A 17,166-nucleotide genomic window follows, 5' to 3' on the forward strand; every position below is an offset into this window, starting at 1 on the left:
GGAACACACACACACGACACATCTCGGGTCAACCCCCTCCCCACCCAGGGACAACTGCAGCTGTCCATTTGAGAACTGCACTGTACCAGAGACGAATCCATTAAAACCTCAACATCGTATAGGGTTAATGTGGACACTGCTCACAACGGGGGTCCATGTGAGGAGTACAGACAGGACTAAACCTGGACTACAGGCGGCAGCAGTGAATCACAGATGACCGTGGCATCCATCGCTGGGAGACACTGAAGCATGACTACGATCCCAGGCTGTGTCAATAACAAAACCACTGGTTAACTGCACTTCAGTATAAATGAGTGTAGGCTTTGCCGCGTAGAGCACATGTCAATGTATGTTTGGTGTACACATACTGTAGTGAGAGCAGACAGATATCAGGCAGGCAGAGCAGAATTTAAAAAATGTTGAAAGTTACAAGGTTAACTCAAAACGCATGTATTCTTTCACCTGGAGTACCATTTTTTTTTGCTTATTCTTTAAGAGTACAAGAAAGACAACCACTTCTCAAAATACAAAAATGAGTATAAAATCTCAGAATGGGTTTTAACTAGGCAGTACCAGCTGCTTTCTATGCTGTCTCACACTCTCCTCTATTGAGCACCTTTTCCTCCTGACCTGCCTCTGCAAGCCAAAACTATGCATGCCCGACACATCCAGGGAGATAAAAATAACCCATTTAAAAACACTTGACTTAACAGTATAAACACGTTACCCCCCCTGGCCCACCCCCTCTCTTTCCATGACTTTGGGTGTATTTATACCCATAGCACTCATGTCTGTAGCCATGAAATGCTTTGAAAGGCTGATCATGGCTCACAACACCATTATACCAGAAACCCTAGACCCACTCGAATTTGCATACAACACCAACAGATCATGCAATCTCTATTGCACTTCACACTGCCCTTTTCCACCTGGACAAAAGGAACACCTACGTGAGAATGCTGTTCATTGACGACAGCTCAGCGTTCAACACCATAGTGCCCTCAAAGCTCATCACTAAGCTAGGGACCCTGGTACTAAACACCTCCCTCTGCAACTGGATCCTGGACTTCCTGACGGGCCGCCCCCAGGTGGTAAGGGTAGGTAACAACACATCTGCCACACTGATCCTTAACACGGGGGCTCCTCTGGGGTGCGTGCTCAGTCCACTCCTGTACTCCCTGTTCACTCATGACTGCACGGCCAGGTACGACTAACACCATCATTAAGTTTGCCGATGACAACAGTGGTAGGCCTGATCACCGACAACGTTGAGACAGCCTATAGGGGTGTGGTCAGAGACCTGACCGTGTGGTGCAAGGACAACAACCTCTCCCAACATGATCAAGACAAAGGAGATGATTGTGGACTACAGGAAAAGGAAAACCGAGCACACCCCCATTCTCATTGACAGGGCTGTAGTGGAGCAGGTTGAGAACTTCAAGTTTCTTGAGCTTCAAATTCCCACATCACCAACAAACTAACATGGTCCAAGCACACCAAGACAGTCGTGAAGAGGGAACGTCAAAATCCTATTCCCCCCCCAGGAAACTAAAGATTTGGCATCCTCAAAAAGGTTCTACAGCTGCACCATTGAGCGCATCCTGCCTGGTATGGCAACTGCTCCGCCTCCGACCGCAAGGCACTACAAAGGGTAGTACATAATAGAGGTCGTCTGATTATCAGTATCGGCGTTGACAAATCATACTTGGAGGACCAAAAAAGCAGATACCGATTAAAAATCGGCCGATTTTTTACATTTTATTTGTAATAATGACAAATTACAACAATACTGAATGAACTTATTTTAACTTAATATAATACATCAATAAAAACTACTTAGCCTCAAATAAATAAACATGTTCAATTCGGTTTAAATAATGCAAAACCAAAAGTGTTGGAGAAGAAAGTAAAAGTGCAATATGTGCCATGTAAGAAAGCTAACGTTTAAGTTCCTTGCTCAGAACATATGAAAGCTGGTGGTTCCTTTTAACATGAGTCTGCAATATTCCCAGGTAAGAAGTTTTAGGTTGTAGTTATTATAGGACTATTTCTCTCAATACTATTTGTATTTCATTAACCTTTGACTATTGGGTGTTCTTATAGGCACTTTAGTATTGCCAGTGTAACAGTATAGCTTCCGTCCCTCTACTCGCTCCTCCCTGGGAATCGAACCAGGAACACAACGACAACAGTCACCCTCGAAGCAGCGTTACCCATGCAGAGCAAGGGAAACACCACTCAAAGGCTCAGAGCGAAGAAGTGACGTTTGAAACATTATTAGCCCCGCTAACTAGCCAGCCATTTCACTTTGGTTACACCAGCCTCATCTCGGGAGTTGATATGCTTGAAATCATAAACAGCACAATGCTTGACGCACAACGAAGAGCTGCTGGCAAAATGCACAAAAGTGCTTGTTTGAATGAATGTTTACGCGCATGCTTCTGCCTACCACCGCTCAGTCAGATACTTGTATGCTGAGTCAGATTGTACGGAAAGCATGACACGCTAGATAATATCTAGTAATATCAACCACCATGTGTAGCTAGTGATTATGATAGATTTATTGTTTTTTATAAGATAAGTTTAATGCCAGCTAGCAACTTACCTTGGCTTACTGCATTCGTAACAGGCAGTCTATTTGTGGAGAGGCAGGTCGTTATTGCGTTGGACTAATTAACTGTAAGGTTGCAAGATTGGATCCCCCGAGCGGACAACTTGAAAATCTGTCGTTCTGCCCCTGAACGAGGCAGTTAAACCATCGTTCCTAGGCCGTCATTGAAAGTAAGAATGTGTTAACTGACTTGCCTAGTTAAATAAAGATTTAATAAAAAACAAAAATCGGTGCCCAAAAATGCCGATTTCCGATTGCTATCGGCCCTAATTAATCAGCCATTCCGATTAATCAGTCGACCTCTAGTACATACAGCCCAGTACATCACCGGGGCCAAGCTTAGTGCCATCCAGGACCTCTATACCAGGGAAGAGGAAGACCCTAAAAATTGTCAAAGACTCCAGCCACCCTAGTCATATACTGTTCTCTCTGCTACCGCAAGGTAAGCGGTAACGGAGTGCCAAGTCTAGGTCCAAGAGGCTCCTAAATAGCTTCTACGCCCAAGCCATAAGACTCCAGAACAGCTAATCAAATTACACCCCAGACTATTTGCATTGCCCCCTTCGGAACGCTGCTGCTACTCTCTGTTATTATCTATGCATAGTCACTAAATAACTCTACTTACATGTACATACCTCAATTACCTCGACACTGGTGCCCCGACACATCGACTCTGTACCGGTACCCCCTGTATACAGCCCCGCTATTGTTATTAACTGCTGCTCTTTAATTATTTGTTTTTCTTACTTTTTTTGTAGACATTCTCTTAAAAAGTGTATTGTTGGTTAAGGGCTTGTAAGTAAGCATTTCACTGTTAGGTGTTGTATTCGGCACATGTGACAAATAATTTGATTTGTAAATCTCAAGTTGCAATGTAAACGTAATAGCAGCCTGCTCAGATTCTCGTTGCATGGCATTTCAGGGACATTTATTTCCTTTGTAGCTAGTGTAGGTTTGCCCAATCAAAGCTAGGTTCTCAGAATTTGGCTACATTGCCAAAACAAGTGCAGTAATCCTTCAAACACTGATTTTATACTTCTTCAAAATCAACTCTATTAGCAAAAGTAGGATTAGAAAACGTTGTTTTGAAGGAAACTATATTCAGTGGAGCGGCCGGCTACCAATGTTCTACAAAAAAATACCCATTAACAGATGGCACTCAAAAGGTCACCATCAACTTATGTCTCATAAATACACAGACTGGCTAATGAAAATAACTCCCCAAAAATATACGGCCCATTTCACATGAAAGGAAACGGGTATTGGGCTCCATCAATAATGCATCTAAACATGAATCATTCCATTCTCTGCCTTCAGAGATGAATCCTATGTGGAAGTGCACCTGTGATGGTGTATGACATTACCAGAAACCAAAGAGTTAATTAAAAGAGTGAATGTTCAAACACTTAACTGGTACCGCTACAGCAAACTGGTTTAACAAAGAACTGTCTGAAAGCTGTCTAGAAAAGTGAGTTCACTGACCCAATGGTCTTAACTACTAGGCTACCTGTTGCCCCTGGTATGAGCACTCAGCTCTGGAAAGAAATCAATAGTGCAACACACCTAATGAGAACTGACACCTGGACAGTGTCACTCTCATGGATAGGACTCATTATCTGCCTTGCCTCTGTTGAACAGGTGATGACTTATACCTAAAAAAAAAAACTGGACCGAGGTCAGACAAAAGAAGTCAAGCTGTTACAGTCAATGTCTCCTGAAGTCCATCTGACCATTGAGACAAATTAATCTGGGGTACAGTTTGGGATCCATATAATGTATCAACCTTGTTTTAACTCTGATGTCTTTATTCTGTCTCTGTTGTCTATTACTAGCAGCACCATATCACCAAGTACATTTCTGAAGGTGTAAATATACTTAACGAATAAAGTTGATTCTGATCCACAATCATCTGAATTTTACAATAATGAATCCATTTGTTTCTCCGGTGAATTGTTTAAAATATTTTCACTGGCAATTTCCACATGGACCATCTATATTAAAGCACTCACTTACTACCCACAAAGGTGGAAAGAAAACAAAATGGAAAAGGTCCACTAAGGAGGAATAACTATCATAGCACCACCTGGCTGTAACATCTTTTTGGTAATTATGTTTTTAAAAAGGTGTGGAAAAGGGGGAATATTGATATTTAGGCAAGAATTGTGTAGTGCCCTGCTACAAATATCCCAGGCTATGCAGGAAACATCCCCCTCCGATATCCTTTTGAGTCTTAACACAAGCGCTGCAGGACACAAAAATAAATCTAAATAAGACCACTTCTTGTGACTCTCACAGACTCCAAGCTTTCTTCCAACACATTCCAGATTTTCCTGGAGACGTTAAACAGATTTCCCAAGTAGCATTGATCCACTAGACTCATTTTTCGCCGGAGTCAGGGTTTTGGTTTCCTATATTCCAACATAGCTCACTTCTCATTTTCCTTTGAGAACGAGTGTGTTACAGTGGCACTTTCTGTACTATTAGCTTCATTCGACTCACTAGCAGTTTCAAGCAAAACCTCAGTTTCCGCCATCTTCTGTTCCGCGCCTTCCTCTCATCATCCCAAGACCTCCTGAAAGAGCTGTTGTATCACTACACTTGTTTCACATACAGAAAAATCTAACCATCCCGCTGATACAGTTTCTGACAGCTTGTGATGAAATTCTCTTCGTCACAAACGCCCCCACAGGTGAAGAAGCTGGATGTGGAGGTCCTGGGCTGCAGTTGTGAGGCCGATTGGACAAATTCTCTAGAACTACATTTGAGGCAAATTGCTGTAGATAAATTAACATTCAATTCTCTGGCAACAGGTCTGGTGATCATTCATGGAGTCAGCATGCCAATAGTACACTTCCTCAAAACTTGAGACATCCGTGGCATTGTGTTGTGTAACAAAACTGCACATTTTAGAGTGGCCTATTATTGTCCCCAGCACAAGATGTACCTGTGTAATTATCATGACATTTAATCCACTTCTTGCTATGCCACACCTGTCAAATGGATGGATTATTTTGGCAAAGGAGAAATGCTCACAAACAGGTACGTAAACAAATGTGTGCACAAAATTTGAGAGAAATAAGCTTGTGTGTATGAAACATCTCTGGGATGTTTTATTTCAGCTCATGAAACATGGGACCAGCACTTTACATATGTTGCGATTATATTTTTGTAAAGTATATTTGCCTTGAGCAAATTACAGACTTCCAAAGCAGTTCTTACAGACTCCTATTAAAAGCATGCTAAATAAACTACTCCACCATCGCACGCCCTCCCCAACACGACATTGACACACGACAGTGGCACCCTGAATTTGATATAGCCAGCAAGTTGACGAGCTTTCCGCTTGTTGTTTAACAGGATCGGTAATAAACATAGCAAATAACGAGTACTAACGTTAGTGAGTTATTGGAGATCAACTCGCGCCACTGGTTCATGTTTTAAAAGTTCACCCTTGCTTATAGAACGAGTAACATGTTATAGCTGCGAGCTTCAAGATAATATATCTATGTTAGCTAACTTAAGTTAACGCGCAGAAATCCTCTAACAGCAATGTGATGCGTCTCATCCTGAGTTGACAGAGAACGTGTCGACGTTAATAAAGCAGATTTTAGAGATGGGTGTTGGTCAAATATTATTGTCCGTCTAATTAATTTGGAATAACTAGGCTAGCCATTTGAGGTAGGCTAATGCTAGCTAGCTGGCCCAGCAGGCAAGCTAACGTTAACTCAATCGGTTAAACTGCTTGAAACAGTTTGACTTCTGGGTAGGTTAACTAATTCGGCGTGCATCATGTGTTATCAAGCTAGCTAGCTTAAACTGAGTTAGACAACATTTCAGAAAGTTGTCACAAGTCACATCCACAAGGTAAAATGTAACGATAACATTTCACCCATGTCATGAGCTAATTTGTTAGCAAGGTTAGCTCATTTTAGCTAACTAGCTACAACCTGTAGCTGGCAAACTTGGCCAGAGTAAGCAAATATGATAGCCGAATAAACGGAACATTCCATGCTGCACACAACCTCGCAATGTTTAAACCCGTGTATAACAATGGCAACATTACGACAAAAAAATTTACTTAAATCGCTTTCAATAAGACAGTTCACTTGCTGATAAACGTATGCAAATGACTGACAAGCAATCGTTGGATGGAGTAAACGACGTTAGCTGAACGTTAGCGAGCTGGCGGTCTACGTAACGTTAATGCTTGACATAAAATTCCTGGGGTGAATGCGACGAAGGGAAAGTAGCAGGTAGGGTGTGAAAGAGATTGATGGCGGTATGCATTAAATAGCACAGCATCGTTATGCCAAATTAGAATAAATGTCTCAACTCTGTAAAGATATAGTCACCTTTGCTTTGTATAAGTTCTGCCCTGGCTGTGTTCTTTCCACTCTCAAATCACTTGCTCGTTGTGTTCCAGTTGCTGCTGAGTGTTGCGCCGGTTGGTAAGTAACTGTCTCCACGGCTACAGTCACTATGGCGCGCGGGGTCTCAAAGCAACTGTTGCTACCCTGTACTGCATACGTCATTTGATATATATATGAGGGCGGGGATACTGCATTGACTCCGCCCAATAAGGCCAATCGATCACTAGAGGGCGCTCTGACCCTATTCCTCAGGTAATGCCACATACGGCTACGTTTGGCACTGACTCGTCCGTTTTAAATCAAATTGTATTTGTCACAAAACCAAATAAATACAACAGGTATACAACCTTACCGTGAAATGCTTACTTACAAGCCCTTAACCAACAATGCAGTTCAATAAATAAAGTTAAGAAAATATTTACTAAAAACTAAAGTAAGAAATAAAATTAAAGTAACAATCAAATCAAAGTTTATTTGTCACTTGCACCAAATACAACAGGTGTACCTTACAGCTTACTCACAGGCTCTAACCAACAGTGCATTGTTTAAGGGAAGAAAAAAAAGCTATTAGGTGAACAATAGATAAGTAAAGAAATCAAATCAACCGTAAAAAAAGACAGTGAAAAATAACAGTAGCTAGGCTATATAGAGTAGGGAGGCTAAAAACAAACACTGGTTAGTCGGGCTGATTGAGATAGTATGTACATGTAGGTATGGTTAAAGTGACTATGCATATACGATAAACAGAGAGTTGCAGCAGTGTAACAGAGGGGTTGATGGGCAGCGGGACACAATGCAGATAGTCCGGGTAGCCAATGTGTGGGGGCACTGGTTAGTCAGGGTAATTGAGGTAGTATGTACATGAATGTATAGTTAAAGTGACTATGTATATATGATAAACAGAGAGTAGTAGCAGCGTAAAAGAGGGATTGGCGGGACACAATGCAGATAGTCCAGGGAGCCATTTGATTACCTGTTCAGGAGTCTTGTGACTTGGGGGTAAAAACTGTTGAGAAGCCTTTTGGTCCTAGACTTGGCACTCCAGTACCGCTTGCCATACGATAGTAGAGAGAACAGTCTATGACTGGGGTGGCTGGGCTATTTTACAATTTTTAGGGCCTTGATGGCAGGCAGCTTAGCCCCAGTGATGTACTGGGCCGTACGCACTACCCTCTGTAGAGCCTTGCGGTCGGAGGCCGAGCAGTTGCCGTACCAGGCAGTGATGCAACCAGTCAGGATGCTCTCAATGTTGCAGCTGTAGAACCTTTTGAAGATCTGAAGACCCATGCCAAATATTTTTAGTTTCCCGAGGGGGAAATAGGATTTTGTCGTGCCCTCTTCACGATTGTCTTGGTGTGTTTGGACCATTCTAGTTGGTTGGTGATGTGGACACCAAGGAACTTGAAGCTCTCAACCTGCTCCACTACAGCCCCGTCAATGAGAATGGGGGTGTGTTTGGTCCTCCTTTTCCTGTAGTCCACAATCATCTCCTTAGTCTTGGTTACATTGAGAGATAGGTTGTTATTCTGGCACCACCCGGCCAGGTCTCTGACCTCCCTATAGGCTGTCTCATCGTTGTCGATGATCAGGCCTACCACTGTTGTGTCGTCTGCAAACTTAATGATGGTGTTGGAGTCGTGCCTGGCCACACAGTCGTGGGTGAACAGGGAGTACAGGAGGGGACTGAGCACGCACCCCTGAGGGGCTCCCGTGTTGAGGATCAGCGTGGCAGATGTGTTGCTACCTACCCTCACCACCTGGGGGAGGCCCGTCAGCAAGTCAAGGATCCAGTTGCAGATGGAGGTGTTTAGTCCCAGGATCCTTAGCTTAGTGATGAGTTTTGAGGGTACTATGGTGTTGAACACTGAGTTGTAGTCAATTAATAGCATTCTCATGTAGGTGTTTCTTTTGTCCAGGTGGGAATAACAAGGCTATATAGAGGGGGTACATGTACCGAATCAATGTGCAGGGGTACAGGTTAGTCAAGGTAATTTATACATGGAGGTAGGGGTAAAGTGACTGCATAGATAATAAACAGTGAGTAGCAGCAGTGTTAAAAACAAATGCAAATAGTCCGGGTGGCCATTTGATTATTTGTTCAGCAGTCTTATGGCTTGGGGGCAAAGCTGTTAAGGAGCCTTTTGGACCTAGACTTGGCGCTCTGGTACTGCTTGCTGTGTGGTAGCAGAGAGAACAGTATATGACTTGAGTGACTTTGACCATTTTTGAGGCCTTCCTCTGACATTTCTAGTACATAATGTACACTACCGGTCAAGAGTTTTAGAACACCTACTCATTCAATGGTTTTCTTTAATTTTACTATTTTCTACATTGTAGAATAATAGTGAAGACATCAAAGCTTTGAAATTACACATATGGAATCATGTAGTAACCAAAAAAATGTTGAACAAATCAAAATATATTTTATATTTGAGATTCTTCAAATAGCCACCCTTTGCCTTGACAGCTTTGCACACGCATGGCAGGAAACTTGGCCCCAATGATGTACTGGGCTGTACACACTACCCTCTGTAACGCCTTATGGTCGGATGCCGAGCAGTTGCCATACCAGGCAGTGATGCAACCGGTCAGGATGTGCTCAAAGGTGCAGCTGTAGAACCTTTTGAGGATCTGGGGACCCATTTTCAGTCTCCTCGGGTTGGGGAAAGGCATTGTCGTGCCCTCTTCATGACTTTCTTGGTGTGTTTGGACTATGATAGTTTGTTGGTGATGTGGTCACCAAGAAACTTGAAACTCTCTACCCGCTCCACTACAGACCCGTTAATGTGAATGGGGGCGTGTTCGGTTCTCCTTTTTCTGTGGTCCATGATCATCTCCTTTGTCTTGCTCGCGTTTTTGAGATCTATGTGTGTGAAGGGTCCAGAAATCTGCAGAATTGTGCCATTTGTTCTTGTCACATTTCACAGAATTAGTTGGGAAAATCTTGTGCAATACACCGACGCATGTCTTGTATTCAAGATCCTTAATGGCCTGGCTCCCCCTCCACTCAATATTTTTGTTAAACAGAAAACCCAGACATATGGCAACAGATCCACAAGGTCTGCCATGAGAGGTGACTGTATAGTTCCCCTAAGGAAAAGCACCTTTAGTAAATCTGCATTCTCTGTGAGAGCTTCCCATGTCTGCAATACACTGCCATCAGACACACATAACTGCACCACATATCACACTTTCACAAAATGCTTGAAGACATGGCTAAAGGTCAATCAGATTTGTGAACATGGTCCCTAGCTGTGTGTTGCCGCTTTCCATGTTGTCTGTTGTCTGTAGCTTGTGAGGTGTGGAAACACTTAGTTGCTTTTATGAATTTTGTCTTGCTGCTTTTTGCTCTATGTTGCTCTGTCTGTATGCTACGTCTTGCTTGTCCTATGTTGCCATGTCTTGCTTGTTCTATGTTGCTATTGTCTATATTGTAATTGTTTTTAATAACCTGCCCAGGGACTGCGGTTGAAAATTAGCCGGCTGGCTAAAACCGGCACTTTTACTGAAACGTTGATTAATGTGCACTGTCCCTGTAAAAATAAAAATAAACTCAACTCAACTCAATGTATAAAACATCTATGGTAAGTCATTCATAGGGTAATGCCAGAGCGAGAGAGGAGAAGTGGATACCATAGGAAAGTTGATGTCAATTAATTAAATTAATTGCTGATGTCAATTAATTGCAGAAGTTTCTCCCTGTCTGTCAATATCATCAATGCTCTCTCTGGTCAAGCAACTCCTACAGCCTATCTGAACTGACTCTGGGATGCTGGCCTTCTAGGCAGAGTTGTAGGCAAAGAAACAAATGCTGATGCTCCAGATACTCAACTAGTCTAAAGAAGGCCAGTTTTATTGCTTCTTTAATTAGAACAACAGTTTTCAGCTGTCCTAACATAATTGCAAAAGGGTTTTCTAATGATCAGTTAGCCTTTTAAAATTATAAACTTGGATTAGCTAATGCAACGTGCTATCGGAACACAGAAGTGATGGTTGCTGATAATGGGCCAATGTAGATATTCCATTAAAAATCTGCTTTTTCCAGCTACAATAGTCATTTACAATATTAAGAATGTCTACACTGTATTTCTGATGAATTGTATATTTTTTAATGGACAACAAATGTGTTTTTCTTTAAAAAACAAGGACATTCCTAAGTGACCCCAAATTGTTGAACTGTAGTGTATATTTTTAATTTCACTTTTATTTAACCAGGTAGGCCAGTTGAGAACAAGTTCTCATTTACAACTGCGACCTGGCCAAGATAAAGCAAAGCAGGGCGACAAAAAACAACAACACAGAGTTACACGTGGGATAAACAAAAGTAGAGTCAATAACACAATAGAAAAATCTATATACAATGTGTGCAAATGGCGTAAGGAGGTAAGGCAATAAATAGGCCATAGTAGCGAAGTAATTTCAATTTAGCAAATTAACACGGGAGTGATAGATGTACAGATAATGATGTGCAAGTAGAAATACTGGTGTGCAAAAGAGAAAAAAAGTAAATAAAAACAATATGGGGATGAGGTAGGTAGTTGGATGGGCTATTTACAGATGAGCTGTGTACAGCTGCAGTGATCGGTAAGCTGCTCAGATAGCTGATGCTTAAAGTTAGTGAGGGAGACATAAGTTTCCAACTTCAGCGATTTTTCCAATTCGTTCCAGTCATTGGCAGCAGAGAACTGTAAGGAAAGGCGGCCAAAGTGGTGTAGGCTTTGGGGATGACCAGTGAGACATACCTGCTGTAGCGCATGCTACGGATGGGTGTTGTTATGGTGACCAGTGAGCTGAGATAAGGCAGAGCTTTACCTAGCAAAGACTTATAGATGACCTGGAGCCAGTGGGTCTGGCGACCAATATGTAGCGTAGGCCAGTTGACTAGAGCATACAGGTGTTCAGTGGTGGGTAGTATATGGGGCTTTGGTGACAAAACGGATGGCACTGTGATAGACTGCACCCAGTTTGCTGAGTAGGGTATTGGAGGCTATTTTGTAAATGACATCGCCAAAGTCGAGGATCAGTAGGATAGTCAGTTTTATGAGGGTATGTTTGGCAGCGTGGGTGAAGGAGGCTTTGTTGCTAAATAGGAAGCTGATTCCAGATTTAATTTTGGATTGGAGATGCTTAATATGAGTCTGGAAGGAGAGTTTACAGTCTAGCCAGACACCTAGGTATTTGTAGTTGTCCACATATTCTAAGTCAGAACTGTCCAGAGTAGTGATGCTAGTCGGGTGGGCGGGTGTAGGCAGCAATCGGTTGAAAAGCATGCATTTAGTTTTACTAACGTTTAAGAGCAGTTGGAGGCCACAGAAGGGGTGTTGTATGGCATTGAAGCTTGTTTGGAGGTTAGTTAACACATTGTCCAAAGAAGTGCCAGATGAATACAGAATGATGTCATCTGCGTAGAGGTGGATCAAGGTATGGGCAAGGGGACGGTCTAAAGTTGTACTGTTACATATACAGAGAAAAGAGTCGACCTGAGAATTGAATCCTGTGGTACCCCCATAGAGACGGCCAGAGGTCTGGACAACAGGCCCTCCGATTTGACACACTGAACTCTATCTGAGAAGTGGTTGGTGAACCAGGCGGGGCAGTCATTAGAGAAACCGGGGTTGTTGAGTCTGCCGATAAGAATAGGGTGATTGACAGTCGAAATCCTTGGCCAGGTCGATGAAGACGACGGCTGCACAGTACTGTCCTTTAACAATGAAGGTCAGAAGGTGAATTCACCAATTTGTAAGTCGCTCTGGATAAGAGCGTCTGCTAAATGACTTAAATATAATGTAAATGTAAGGTTATGATATCGTTTAGTACCTTGAGCGTGGCTGAGGTGCACCCGTGACCAGCTCGGAAACCGGATTTCACAGCGGCGAAGGTATGATGGGATTCGAAATGGTCAGTGATCTGTTTGTTAACTTGGCTTTCGAAGACTTTAGAAAGGCAGGGCAAGATGGATATAGGTCTGTAACAGTTTGGGTCTAGAGTGTCACCCCCTTTGAAGAGGGGGATGACTGCGGCAGCTTTCCAATCTTTAGGAATCTTGGACGATACGAAAGAGAGGTTGAACAGACTAGTAATAGGGGTTGCAACAATGGCGGCGAATAATTCTAGGAAGAGAGGGTCCAGATTGTCTAGCCCAGCTGATTTATACTGGTCCAGGTTTTTGCAGCTCATTGAGAACATCTGCTGTCTGGATTTGGGTGAAGGAGAAGCTGGGGGGGGCTTGGGCAAGTAGCTGCGGGGGATGCGGAGCTGTTGGCCAGGGTTGGGGTAGCCAGGAGGAAAGCAAGGCCAGCCGTAGAGAAATGCTTATTGAAATTCTCGATTATCGTGGATTTATTGGTAGTGACAGTGTTTGCTAGCCTCAGTGCAGTGGGCAGCTGGGAGGAGGTGCTTTTATTCTCCATGGACTTTACAGTGTCCCAAAACTGTTTGAAGTTAGAACTACAGGATACAAATTTCTGTTTGAAAAAGCTTGCCTTTGCTTTCCTAGCTGACTCTGTGTATTGGTTCCTGACTTCCCTGACAAGTTGCATATCGCGGGGACTATTCAATGCTAGTGCAGTCCGCCACAGGGTATTTTTGTGCTTGTAATTGGCAGTCAGGTCTGGAGTGAACCAAGGCTATATCTGTTCTTCGTTCTACATTTTTTTGAATGGGGCATGCTTATTTAAGATGGCGAGGAAAGCACTTTTAAAGAGCAACCAGGCATCCTCTACTGACGGGATGAGGTCAATATCCTTCCAGGATACCCAGGCCAGGTCGATTAGAAAAGCCTGCTCGCAGAAATGTTTTAGGAAGCGTTTGACAGTGATGAGGGGTGGTCGTTTGACCGCGGACCCATAACGGATGCAGGCAGTGATTGCTGAGATCCTGTTGGAAACAGCAGACGTGTATTTGGAGAGCAAGTTGGTCAGGATAATATCTATGAGGGTGCCCTTGTTTACGGATTTAGGGTTGTACCTTGTGGGTTCCTTGATAATTTGTGTGAGATTGAGGGAATCTATCTTAGAATGTAGGATGGCCGGGTTGTTAATATATAAAATATTTTATTATTAATGATAAACATATGAGACCCATCTGTTGAGTAAAGGTCAACACAAAATATAAGCTGTAATCAGTAATCAATTGAGTTACTCGTGACCTCCAGTTTAAATATAGGGTCTTGCCAGTGCATAAAATCTCAACCACATGGTGGCAGTACATACATCCTTCTCTTCCACTCATTGCCATTCTTACTATCAACACTGGGATTTGAAACCTGAATTTTCTCCACAGAGGCCAAGTCCTTCACCAGGTGGAAAAATGTTTCTTAAACGGAAGCAAATGGAACGAAACGGGGAGGGACCTACCTGAATTTGTCTAATACAAACTCCTGTTTCAGTTGCAAAACTGTACTATTGATTACACCACTGAAATAACCTGGGTATACTCGACTTATTGGGTTTGATAACCTAGACTTTATTCAGACCAAAGGAGGACACAGAAATGTTTTATGATACACACCTTTTTGTGTTCTCTTTATAAAAAAAATACAGAGATAAATGTGGTAGGCTACCATAGACCGTATTTAAACAAGGGTGCTGTACAGTGATTAAAATGGATTTAGATTTCCACAAATGTAAGTAATTTCAAGATCTAATAATTAAACAATGAGGGGATGTAGTATACGGCCAATATACCACGGCTAAGGGCTGTTCTTTGTCACAACGCCTGGATACAGCCCTTAGCCATGGTATAATGGTAATGTACCTCAACCCCCTAAGGTGCCTTGTTGCTATTATAAACTGGTTACCAAAGTAATTAGAGCAGTACAAATAAATGTTTTGTCATACCCGTGGTATATGGTCTGATATTTGACATCTTTCAGCCAAACAGCATTCAGGGCTCAAACCACCCAGTTTATAATTCAAAATATCACAACCGAAAACACATGTACCACGTTTTTATCATTATTATGGGAACTGCTGGCACAAAGAAAAAACATTAGTACCTGGGTGAGGTGAATGCAAAAGATTTTATTGTTTTTTTCAACTAATATGGGAATTATTTCAAACTACACATTGATATTTCAAGTCAAATACAAATCGGGTTTGTCTAGATGGGATACAGCTCTTGTCAAATTGACGTCGAAGGTAGATTTCTTTATTTTAGCTAACCTTAACCTAATTTGCTACACTAATTCTCATAACCTGGGCTGGGTTTCCCAAAACCATTATAGGATTAAGATCATCTTAATTCCATTGAAACTAAATAGACGAAAGATGGTTTTAGTACGGTGCTTTTAGGAAACCTATCATTGCTGTCTAAATTCTAAATCTAAACCTACTACGAAAAGTCAATTTTGGCAAAAGCTGCATCCTTTCTAGGCAAAACCATAAAAACATGGAACGATTTCGACAACTTGTAGAGTCCATGCCCCGACGAATTGAGGCTGTTTTGAGGGCAAAACGGGGAGGAGTGCATTAGGAAGGTGTTCCTAATGTTTGTTATACTCAGTGTAAACGTGTCCTTCTCAGTAGTGATGGGCATTCCGAATCTTTTCAGTGAGCCGGCTCATTTGGCTCCGTTCAGCTAAAGAGCCGTTAATTTGGCTCCCAAACAGCTCTTCAGTCATTGTCTCTTAAAAATACCTAAGACCATGAAACAATTGGAAATCTCTAAAATAAAGCATACAAATGTCATTTCAGATCGTGGCATGTTAGTTCAAATACATTTTACCTCACCAAATTAATGGCCTGCAAAAAAAAAAATGAAGGGGGAAAAAATGAATGCACTGCAACAATGTGTGCGTGCCAGAAAAAGTCTCTCATCACTATCTATTGTTCCTGTAGTGCATTACAATCTTCAGATAATGTTTTAATTGTCTTCAGTGCAGATAATCGTTGTCTGAAGGTCACAATGCAGTAGTAATAAATCAGGGTGCCAAATGAACGGCTCTTTCACAGATGTGATTTGGTTTAAGACGTTACCAAAAAGAGCCGTTCGTTCTGCTTCTCAGTAGCTGGTGTGCACACCTGCAGGCTAGACCAAGTAAACTTCCTTTCCCTTATGAACTCTTAAACAACTTCGGCGCTAAAGTTTGCAGCACTGAAATTTCCAGCAGGAAAAAGTTGGCTTGTTTTGCATTAACGGTAAGCTCCAACATTACTTTAGTAAACTTAAACAAGTTGGCCTAACGATAACGTGTGCTATTCTTCATTCGCTACAAACTACATGCCATGGCTGTCATATTGTTGCGTAGCTAATTTAGTTTACCGGTAAATACAGAGAGCTACTTATAGTTAACAATTTGCTCTGAATTTAAATGTGATATCTTAATTGAAACTATGACACTTGTACTTTGAACCAATTTGGTTAGCCTTACAATTAGCCATTCTCCAAGCAATTTTTCTTTGCACGCGCCGACCGGTAACTTTGTCAGCCCGTGCACCTTCGGCGAGTGGATACGCGTGTCATTCGTTTGATAAAAACATGTTAAGCTTGAACCTATTTTCTAAAATAATTTTATTAAACATGCCATGTTTTTTTTCCTCGATGAAAATAATGACCACCTCTGCCGACCTTTAATCTCTATTTGATCATCATGCCACGTAAAATCATAAATGAAAGACCCCTTTCTATTAATCCGAATACTTGTAGGCGTGTGGTGATGTCTCGTTTCCTATAGTCCCCATTTATACGAAAACATAGCTAGCTAATCATATTGCTAAATTAATTTAGTCAATGTGCAGTCAACCAGCTAATTACATTTACAGGTCTAACGTTACTCAACATTTAATTTCCACTTGCTGTACACGTAATGAGCCTCGATTTCCTGTACGGTGAATATGGCGAGATGTCAATGAACTGCAATAACCTCGCTGAATGCAGCAGCAACACAGCCTCGTATTTTATGGGGAGATGGCTCACCAGAGGTCATGTGATAGCGCGGTGGGTTTGCTTCTCTTATAGCGATTGGCTGAAGCGATCTTGCTATACATCTAGTCTCTTTTATTAAAGGGCATCATCATTTTCCTGTGAGGATCTTGCTATACATCTGGGCTCTTTTATTAATGGGCATCTTCATTTTCCTGTGAGTCATAGTTAATCCTTCAAAGTAGGTTGAATACATCAAGCTGTCACCTTGCTAGGTTATATGTGATAATGCAAAACAAATCTCTCTTATTTCCCATGACTTTC

General features: G+C 42.1%; 2 protein-coding genes across 3 annotated transcripts in view; one reads left to right on the forward strand and one right to left on the reverse strand.

Moving 5' to 3' along the window:
* LOC135512845 (DNA-binding protein RFX2-like) overlaps positions 1-7,110 on the reverse strand; it is a 65,654-nt gene extending 58,544 nt beyond the window's left edge. The window contains exon 1 of one of the 2 annotated variants that reach the window (XM_064935279.1): positions 6,964-7,110. The gene's annotated coding sequence lies outside the window, so the exon portion shown is untranslated. The remainder of the gene's footprint in view (positions 1-6,963) is intronic. The other variant, XM_064935278.1, reaches the window with a different exon arrangement.
* Positions 7,111-15,972: 8,862 nt separating this feature from the next.
* acsbg2 (acyl-CoA synthetase bubblegum family member 2) overlaps positions 15,973-17,166 on the forward strand; it is a 28,011-nt gene continuing 26,817 nt past the window's right edge. The window contains exon 1 of the mRNA XM_064935281.1: positions 15,973-16,118. The gene's annotated coding sequence lies outside the window, so the exon portion shown is untranslated. The remainder of the gene's footprint in view (positions 16,119-17,166) is intronic.

Source organism: Oncorhynchus masou, chromosome 24, assembly GCF_036934945.1.
Source record: "Oncorhynchus masou masou isolate Uvic2021 chromosome 24, UVic_Omas_1.1, whole genome shotgun sequence".
Classification (NCBI taxonomy): domain Eukaryota; kingdom Metazoa; phylum Chordata; class Actinopteri; order Salmoniformes; family Salmonidae; genus Oncorhynchus; species Oncorhynchus masou.